Source organism: Rhagoletis pomonella, unplaced genomic scaffold, assembly GCF_013731165.1.
Source record: "Rhagoletis pomonella isolate Grant_MI unplaced genomic scaffold, Rhpom_1.0 Rhpom_scaffold_00004, whole genome shotgun sequence".
Classification (NCBI taxonomy): Eukaryota; Metazoa; Arthropoda; class Insecta; order Diptera; family Tephritidae; genus Rhagoletis; species Rhagoletis pomonella.
In genome coordinates, this window is record NW_023458558.1 from 35,681,495 (window position 1) to 35,690,803 (window position 9,309).

General features: G+C 39.2%; 1 protein-coding gene across 1 annotated transcript in view; it reads left to right on the forward strand.

Annotated features, from left to right (window-relative positions):
• Nucleotides 1–201: 201 nt before the first annotated feature.
• Nucleotides 202–9,309, forward strand: part of LOC118737540 (protein alan shepard-like) — a 320,435-nt gene continuing 311,327 nt past the window's right edge. The window contains exon 1 of the mRNA XM_036468114.1: nucleotides 202–396. The gene's annotated coding sequence lies outside the window, so the exon portion shown is untranslated. The remainder of the gene's footprint in view (nucleotides 397–9,309) is intronic.

Sequence of the window (9,309 nt, forward strand, 5' to 3'; positions counted from 1 at the left end):
CGTATCACTGAAAACGCCTGCCACTGATTGCTTCGCTCTTGCTTGACATTCTGCATGTGTGCTTATTCGTGTTTGTATATATATATATATATCTGTATATACATAGGTATATTTTATTGCACACATCTGTATTTGTGCGCTTAGCCCAGCATTTGCCCAGCAACATTTCAGTGTTAATTCGTCGATTCGAGGCGGCTCAGTTGCGCTCAGATTCATACGTGTGTTTACATCGGATTTTTAACTTTGCTCTGTTCTTTGGACATTAGTGCATTTGAACGGTACAAAAGTGTTGTGAAATCTTTGAAGATTCGTTGGTGAACAAAACGAAAAGGACAATTTCAAATTCGTGCGACTCGTGGGCACCAAACAGTTACAGCAGTACATATTGTAGTTCTAGTAAGTTGTTGTTGTTGTCTATAAAGAAGAAGAAATTCGATACAGCTGTTTTGCTGGTGTTAATATATTTACCGGTGTTGTTGTTGCTGTTGTTGGCCTTGTTGTTAAAGACTGCCTCAAGTCGGCTAGTGAGTGCGATGTGTACGTGCATGTGAAAGTGTGAGTGAGATCAGTTCCTTTTACTGCATCAAAGTTTTATTTGATTTTGTTTTTGGCACGTCTTCACCGTCTTGACAGCTGGCCATGTGCGCTTTGTTTACGATACATTTTGTTTTTTTTGATTGTTTCGTATTGCAGAGTATGTTATATGGTTTGTTGTTTATTTTCATTGAATATACAAATGCACTGTGAAGCACAGTTGGCAGAGAATATTCTTTTAGGTGAAGCGCCACTATTGAATTCGCTATTTTTTTTAACTCTCTATTGGTACACCACTGCGCATGAGTGACGTATAGTGTTGTGAATATATGTTTTTTTGTTTTGAAAATCTTTGAAAAAGCCTACCTACCGAATTAATGGATAATGTCATACAAGTAGAAACACCTACGGTAAATGGTTTTTATAAATTTTTGTTGGTTTGAAGAAATACACAATTATGCAGGTTTCACCTTGCCCGCCGAGTGCTGACCAGCGGCCATGTTTTTCCAAGGGAAATATTTTATAAAGTAAGCAAGCAAATGCCAAAACCAATCCAACTCTTGCCGAGTAGGGGAAAGTGTAATTATCAGCCGACTTCGACTATCCAAAATAGTTAAAAGAGGACGTAATGTTTGTATCCAAGAAATAACTGTCAGGCCCTTTGTTTTGAACTTTTCCGGGAGCATTCACCAGCCCATCTGCTTGCCACTTTCGAAGAGAAAATTATTTTCTTGTAACACTTACAGTCAGAACCGAATTTGCTTTAAATGCCGTCCTTAGTCCTGTGAAAAATTCCACCCTCTTGTTTTGAACCTACTTGAAATATTTAAAAAGTGTATTCTATGGCGCGCCTGACATTCCTGCAGCTCCTATATATGTATATGATGCACAGTACCGGAGAGCAGAAAACCTTCGGTGCAGCTGTCAATTATTTCCCATTTTCGGTCCGACATATTTTTGTAGGAAAGAGGTCAAGCTTTCGTTTAATGATACTAAAAAAAAATAAAAATTGCCATATTGGAAGAAAACCCCAAACATATTTTAAAACTAAGAAAAAAATTTAAAAATTTAGATTATATATTTTTCCACTAAATCAATATTGGTAAAAATGATTGCTAAAGCATGCGTAGAAAACTAAAAATTAACCACACTCAGGAATGCCACTAACAAAATAAAAAACTACTTACCAACCACTAGAAAAAAAAAATTTACCAAATCTGAAAGACATCTACCAACAATGTTTTTTTAGTTATTTTAATAAAAGCTATAGTTTTGTTCTATTTTTATAGTTAATTTGATTTTTAAAAACTTTTTATTTAACTTCAACCAAAAGCGAAAGTGATGAAACTGCAGAACACAACGAATCTTCAACATATGAAAAAACTTCAAATGGAGTTTTAATAGAAACATATAGTGACTATAAAAACCGTTTGGTGTTTTTTCTTCTATTTTCACATTGTTTTTCAAGCCAAAGTAGTTTTGATATTTTTTGCATAAAGACATTGTTTGCGCTTTAAACGAAACCATAAAAATCAAGGAATCGAGCTATGTATATGCCACATTTAAAATTAAACAAAATTTTGCAAAACTTAGAACTTTTTTCTCTGAATTTTTGGAACATTTTTGGGTACGCAGTTTATAGCTCGTTTAATTTTAGTACAGCATGAGCAGCTAAAAGTTCCCGTTAATTTTATTTTATGTTTGTTTTTTTTTTTTGCCAAAGGTCTTTTGTGTTTCTTCTCTTTTAATTTAAGAATTGCCATTTATAGAAATTAGACTTGATTAGACTTCTTGCAAGTAATCATAGTGTGCAATTACAGGTCTGTAAATTTTTTGTTTTTATAAAAGGTTGGGTTATACTGGCAGGACGAAGCCCCGCAGAGACCAGTAGCGATACCACATCGCAGTCTTGTTTTAGCAAAAATATACATATATCACTTATGATATTCGTATTATTCGCGAATTTTAGAAGAAGATCAAGTCCAGTTTCGGGGATTCTATCTAGTCCGTCGAAGCTGCTTGCCCCAGATATTTAAGTCTTGTTTTCGAGAGAGCCATTTATACCCGGCTCGTTGCACACAGACAAGTTCCGCCGCTTTCCTAATAGTAAAAACCTCTGCAAGAAACGCCGTATAGTAATCAGGAAGTTTGACTGACGCTCTTATGCTTAGTTCCGCACAGTAGATGCCAGCTTCAACCCCCTTTTCTATTTTAGATCTGTCCGTGTTAATGCTGAAAGTGTTGCATCTCGGTACTATGCCTTTTCGCCAGCCACCTTGCTCTATTACTGTTTTCACTCTTTTACCAAAATTTATGATTGTTATCATATAGTCCGAGTCGAGCACAGCCTCCTTGCTTATGGAGCTATATGTGAGAGGTCTTTTAGTTAGTTGTTTCGTGATGCGCAATCGCTCGGCTGACTTTATCGCCTGATTTTCCGCAAAGAGGTCAATTGGGGTACGGTTAAGAGTTACTTCTAGAGTAGCTGTTGATTTATTCTTATGGCCCCAGTATTTAGGTAAATTTTTTTCGAGTAATAGTCCATCACACCAATATACCATATAGTAGTATTGGTCTAACAATTTTCGTGTAGTACCAATGCGTCAGAGCGGGAGAGAGGCCCCATGTGCTTCCAAGCATTTTTTTACATGCGTATAGAGCATTCGTTGCTTTTCTCACCTGCTGCTTCACATTGGCCTTCCAAGTGAGTTTTTTATCCACGACTACTCCAAGATATCTCGTAAATCGTCGTTTAAAGTACAAAACCGCGTATCAAAAAATGCAAAACCGCTTATGTGAGGTCGGTTAAATTATTTTCCGGATAGTAAAAACACTCGTATTTCAAAATGGTTCTTTTCTTCATAAAGCAATTGCATTTCTGGCTAGTATATTTCAGAACGAATGGATAAGAATTAAGTCAAGAGCTTGTGTGAGCAAATCCAATTTATGGCAAAAAATGTTAGTTACGCTGTTTTACAGAACGACGATGTACGATTTTGTACTTTGTTGTCCGGGACCTTGTAATTTCTCGCGCTAGTTACTTTATTAAGAGATTAAATATCGTTTTTCCTTCAGTCGCCATTCTCACGCCTGACAAGGCTTGGCATGGACAGCTTTCTAAGCCTTGCCACCTCCACCGTATTTTCTATACTCGCGCAAAAGTTTTTCCAAGAGCTTTGTCTGGCAACCCGGATTTCTTTTATGTAAAGCTTGGGCACATCCCTCTACTCCTCCCAAACAACTTCACACTCTGCTGACTTCGTCAGCTTGAAGATTTCGCGAATATATCGCCTTCTAGCCACTAGTTCCCTGTAACATCAGGGAGGCTGGGATCTGTGCTTTGCTCGCATCGGGGGACAGGAGATAAAAGTTAGAGCTTGCAGTCCAATATCGAGTTCTTCGAGGGAGCTAATTGGCACAAGATGACCAATTTCTCTCATAAGAATCTCCCTATAAATATCCCAGTTCGTGTTCCTGGGATTCCTTAGAACTTTCATAATTTTCACGGGATGGAGATTAATATTAAAACCAGTATATTTCGTTTTTATTAAAATAGTCATTTAAACTATATTTAGGCAATCAAAAGCTCCCCAGGTTTCCAGTAGAATAAGTTTTGAATAGGGCACACTATTGTCTGCTTTTTATCGATAAAGTGTGCATTAAAGCGTTCGAAAATTAATTCAATAAAGTAGACTACACTTTTGGAAAGAAATTTATAAAATAAAGATAACTACGAAAATTAAAGTTTTTCAAAACAAACTTCTTTAAGAAAAATCAACCAAATTGAAAAAGTTACCTTTTTAAAACCCACATTTTGTGTACCAATTTTGGTAATAATTTACCAAAGTGTCAACCTTGGCCAACTGAAAATGTTATCGTTACCACGCGCTGTGAAAATTTAAATTTGGATCCCTTGTGTTATGAAAACTCGGTGTACTGGGTTTAAGCCCTTTACACATTTTAAGGAGGTCCACTAACCCTACGATTTAGTAATGTTGCACCATAATTGGACAAAATAAAATTTTAGCCGGGTACACAAAATTTTACACTTTTCCAATGAAATTATAAAAACATTGAAGAGTTAGTTGTGATTAAAGTCCTAGCTGATCACTGCTGACAAAAGCTAAATAGCATAAAAAGGCATAAAGGGCGTTCTTGTGGCCCAGTTTTAGGCAACGAATTATTTTCAAAATTACGTGAAGTTGAAAACTAAGCTTAGAATCCATAGTGATACCAAGGTCCACAAAATTGTATACCTTTTCCAAGTTATGGTTATAGTGGCTGAACAGCTCTTCGCGATTTACTTTGCACAGGTTAGCCATGCTGTTTAAGCCGGTTTGTAGCAAAGGATTTTCTTTAATTGATACATACATACGACTTATGAAGTTTCACATCATCTGTGCACATTAAAATTTTTGAAAATTGTATATCTGTAGAAATATTGTATATAAAAAGCAAGAACAGCGGGACTTCTGAAGTAACACCAATGACGCCCGAGGTAGTATTTTTAAACATCACCCATTGTGATCTATCAAAGAGGTATGAAGAGATCCAACGTAGAAAATTAGGTTGAAGACCAAGAAGATCAAGTTTATAGATGATCAACGAGTGGCATACTTTGCTAAATGCTTTACTGAAGTTGGTATGTATAATATCCACACTTTTTTTCACAAACGCTTTTGAGATAGAGGTTGTGATTCCAATTTTTTTTCAGGTACCGATGCCGATGCCGATTAATCGGCTTATGGGGAACGAATCGGCCGATGCCGATGCCGATTCCATAAAAATTACAAATAAATGTATTAATTCATAAAATCAGTCCATTTCACGGAGTTAAAAAAGCAAAAGAAAACTTTTAATCAGAATTTTGGTATGCAGTTTTGTAGACAATTTCATTCTAGTATAATGGACTGCAAGTTTCAAGCTGCTATAAAATCCCGTTAATTTTTGGAATTTTTTTTTGCTGGCAGTGTTCTCCATATAAAAGAAAATTTTCGCAGATACTTTTGTATGGAAAAAACGTGAAACACCTTCAACCAAAACAAAATCATTTTTGTGAGCTGTCTGCAAATGTTTTTTAATGTTGGCTGTCGCTTCACCTGAACATTTGAAAAGAAATTCCAAAGAATCGGCGAAAAAGGGCCGATGCCGATGCTCAATTTCGTGCCGATACTAGCCGATGCCGATGCCGATGCCGATGCCGATTAATCGGTCGGACTCTAGTTGTGAACTCAAGTAAATTTGCTGAAGTTGATTTGCCTTTGCAAAACCCTTGATGACCATATGAAATGTTAGAGAAGATAGGATGCGTCAACTTATTTGCAATAACTTTTAAAATAATTAAGGAATTGAAGAGAGCTTAGCTATGCCCAGATAGTTCTTCACCGAAGACCTGCCACCGCTTTTATGTGGCGCGGTTATGAACGAGATTCCTTCCATAAAATTGGAAAGATGCTTTCTTTAAGAGGCAAATTAAGTACGGCTGTCAACGGCTCATAGAGATCACCAACGCAATTTATAATTCTAATTCCATAGACTAATCCGCATTTTTAGCTGCATTTTCAGCTATTTTCAAGTAAGTAAGTCAAAATATCAAGTCCTAGGTCTTTCTCGACTCCCCTTACTTCTGGCATTTGCGTTATCGTCTTAAGATGTACGCCTTTTAAAACGCAGATCAACGCTTCCAATACCCCATGACATTTTGGCATGTTATGGGTACCGTAAATTTTCCGCATTTTTATTGATTTGGAGGACATAGCTCTGTAGCTTCATAGCCTCTAGAGGCGCGTTGCTATCTTGGCTATGAAGGTTTGGAGTTATTCCCTTAACCATAGTAGTGTTCAGCTTCCTTTTATTTAAAGCATATGACCCCACTAAACTAGCTTTGTTACTTCCCGAGGTGCCCCTTTGTGGGAAGGCATCTGATCTATTTTGGACCCTCAGAAAGGGCGATAATCAGCACGGGAGGGCATGACCCCTTAATCTAGTCCCTGTAAATGTACCTGAAAATCATGATACAGGATAAATTTCCGTATACCAAAGCTATTGGTATCGCACAGGCTTTCTCTGTAGTACGCATCTCTTTTCGGTGCCATCGCGGGTGGTTCAGTCAGGGATTTTCGCCAACCCAGCAGCCATATTGCTCTGTTATTAAATTGCACCAATTCTGATAGGTAAAAATTATTTTGCAGGTATATCGACAAAGTAAATCAAAGCAGAAAAATTACAATGCGCCACACACAAGCACAAGACTTGGAGTCGGGCTCTAAATTAGGCGTCTATAAGGTAGGGAAAATCATTACGCCCTCGCAACGCGACCTATGTGGCAGCGATATGCAGGGCCGAAGGAGAAACATCACAATTAATCGGTGCCCTGAGAAAACTAAAGAGAAAATTTTCGAACTATTTATTTTCGACTCTGGCGAAGATAATAAGAGCTGTAGAGCTGATCCTTGCGGCACAAATTCTTATAAGAGCCGTACATCATTGGCTTCACAACAACAACACCAGTTTTGCTTTTCAAAGGAGGAAATGCAAGAGAATCCAGTGGATGTGGTGGTGAATGAGGACAAAAAAAGTATTTCAGCTCACATTTGTTATTTATTTTCTGTTTACTTTTGCCTTATCTTTATAAAGATTTTGACTGAGAATACCCCTTATGAAGTTTTCCGGTGAATAATTTTCTAAGTCATTACGAAAAACCAGTTTTCAAATCTGACCGTCCGGTACATACACACATATATATTCAGGCCGTATTACAACTTAGTTTGCGACCTCTCTACGCAGATACGTTTCTCACGATAAGTCCTGCTTATCGTTAAGACCTGATGAAGCGAGTCTCTCGAATACAAAGGGTGTTTCTCTCTGTGAGCTGGACTCATCGTCAAAAATTGATGAAGCAGTGAACTTTGTGACAAATGCCTGTAATGCTGCTTTAAAAGCCTCTTGCCCAGGCACTCTCCCGAAGGGCAAAAAGAAACCCCAGTGGTGGAATCCTGAGATTTCAGCACTGAGGAAAACAGCAACAGGCTTTTCAATCACGCTAAGCGAACAGGTCTATGGCAACCCTACTAAGAGGCGCTCAAAGTTTTCACGAAAGCCACAAAGAGGGCAGAACGCGAAACTTGGCAAGATTTCTGCAACAGCATAGAAGAGAAGTCCGAAGCTAACAGGCTGAGGAAAGTTCTATCGAAATCCTCTTCAAGTATGAGCTCTATCCAGAAACCTAACGGACGACATTATGTAAGGAAATGCTGTGCTCCTTATCAGCACTCACTTCCCGCGCTGCTCGGACGACAACTCCGACTTTTCCGGCTCCGGTCCTGGGAGGAACTTGTCTCTGGGTGATATCGTTGAGAGGATGGAATAGGCTTTAATGTATTTTCAGCCCTACAAATCTCCGGGCCTTGACGGAATCTTCCCCGCTCAACTACAGGAAGCTAAGGACATACTGTGCCCCCTTCTTTCTCAGATTTTTACAACCTGCCTAACCCTGACACACATACCACATGAGTGGACAAAGGCAAAAGCTGTATTCCTACCAAAAGGAGGCAAAGCCGCTCATGTGAAACCGAAGGCTCGTCGACGAATATATTCGGTGCTTTCAACAATGTTTACCCGAAGTCTGTTGTTAACTCCATTCTTATGGCGGGGGTGCAGCGGGGTCTGGTCGATTTTGTTGGGCTCCTTCTCGAAAAGAGAACTATTTTATCAGAACTGGGGGATGGTTCCATTACAAAGTATGTGACCAGAGGCACCCCAAGGGGCCATATCTCCCCTCTTCTCTGGAAGCTAACAGTGAATACCCTAGTTCTAAGCCTAAAGGGCAACGGTTGTCAAGTCATAACGTACGCTGATGACATAGCAATCGTGGTAATGGGAAAACATCTTCAGGTCCTGAGTGAGTTATTGCAAAATGTACTCGGTCTGGTAAACATCTGGTCCAAGGAATGTGGACTTAGCGTCTATCCTACCAATACAGAAATGGTACTTTTCACAAAGAAGTATAAAACTCCCTTATTTAAACCTCCCACCCTAAACGGGGTGGCACTAACTCTCTCAACTGAGGTCAAATACCCTGGAATTATTCTAGGCAAGAAACTTAACTGGAAGCGAAACAATGAAGACCGCTCCAGAAAGGCCAATACCGCCCTTTATAACTGTAAGATGGCTATAGGAAAAAAATGGAGAATAAAACCACACATAGTACACTGGATGTACACAGCTGTGATAAGATCCATCCTTTTCTATGGGGTCACCGTATGGTGGCCTACGCTAAACAACACTTTGTGCAAAGGCAAGGTGGAACGGGTGCAATCTAGCGGTGGAGAGACCTCAGATTCGGACACGCAAAATTACTTCAAACTCTACCGAATAATCTACGACAGATAGATTATACCACTCCTCTGCTCTGTTTAGACAATAAATTCTCCACAAGAATACCAGAAAGGAACGAATGTGAAGGGGCCACGGGCCTGAATCCAGGGACCACGGCCATATGTGCAAATGGTTCCAAGCTTAACAAAAGAGTTGGTAGCGGGATCTACTCTGACGAATTCACGCTAAACCTCAGTTTTCGCTTACCGGACCATTGTAGTGTTCTTCAAGCAGAACTAAACGCCGCAATGGAGGAGGCTCGGTGGCTCATAATCTCCACCCCTCCAGCACGGAACAATGTCCAAAACGGCTATAGAATGCAGGAAGATTCTCAACCTTCTGGCATCAAAATGCTCCTTGACTGTTGTATGGGCCCCTGGACGTACGGACAATCCTCGC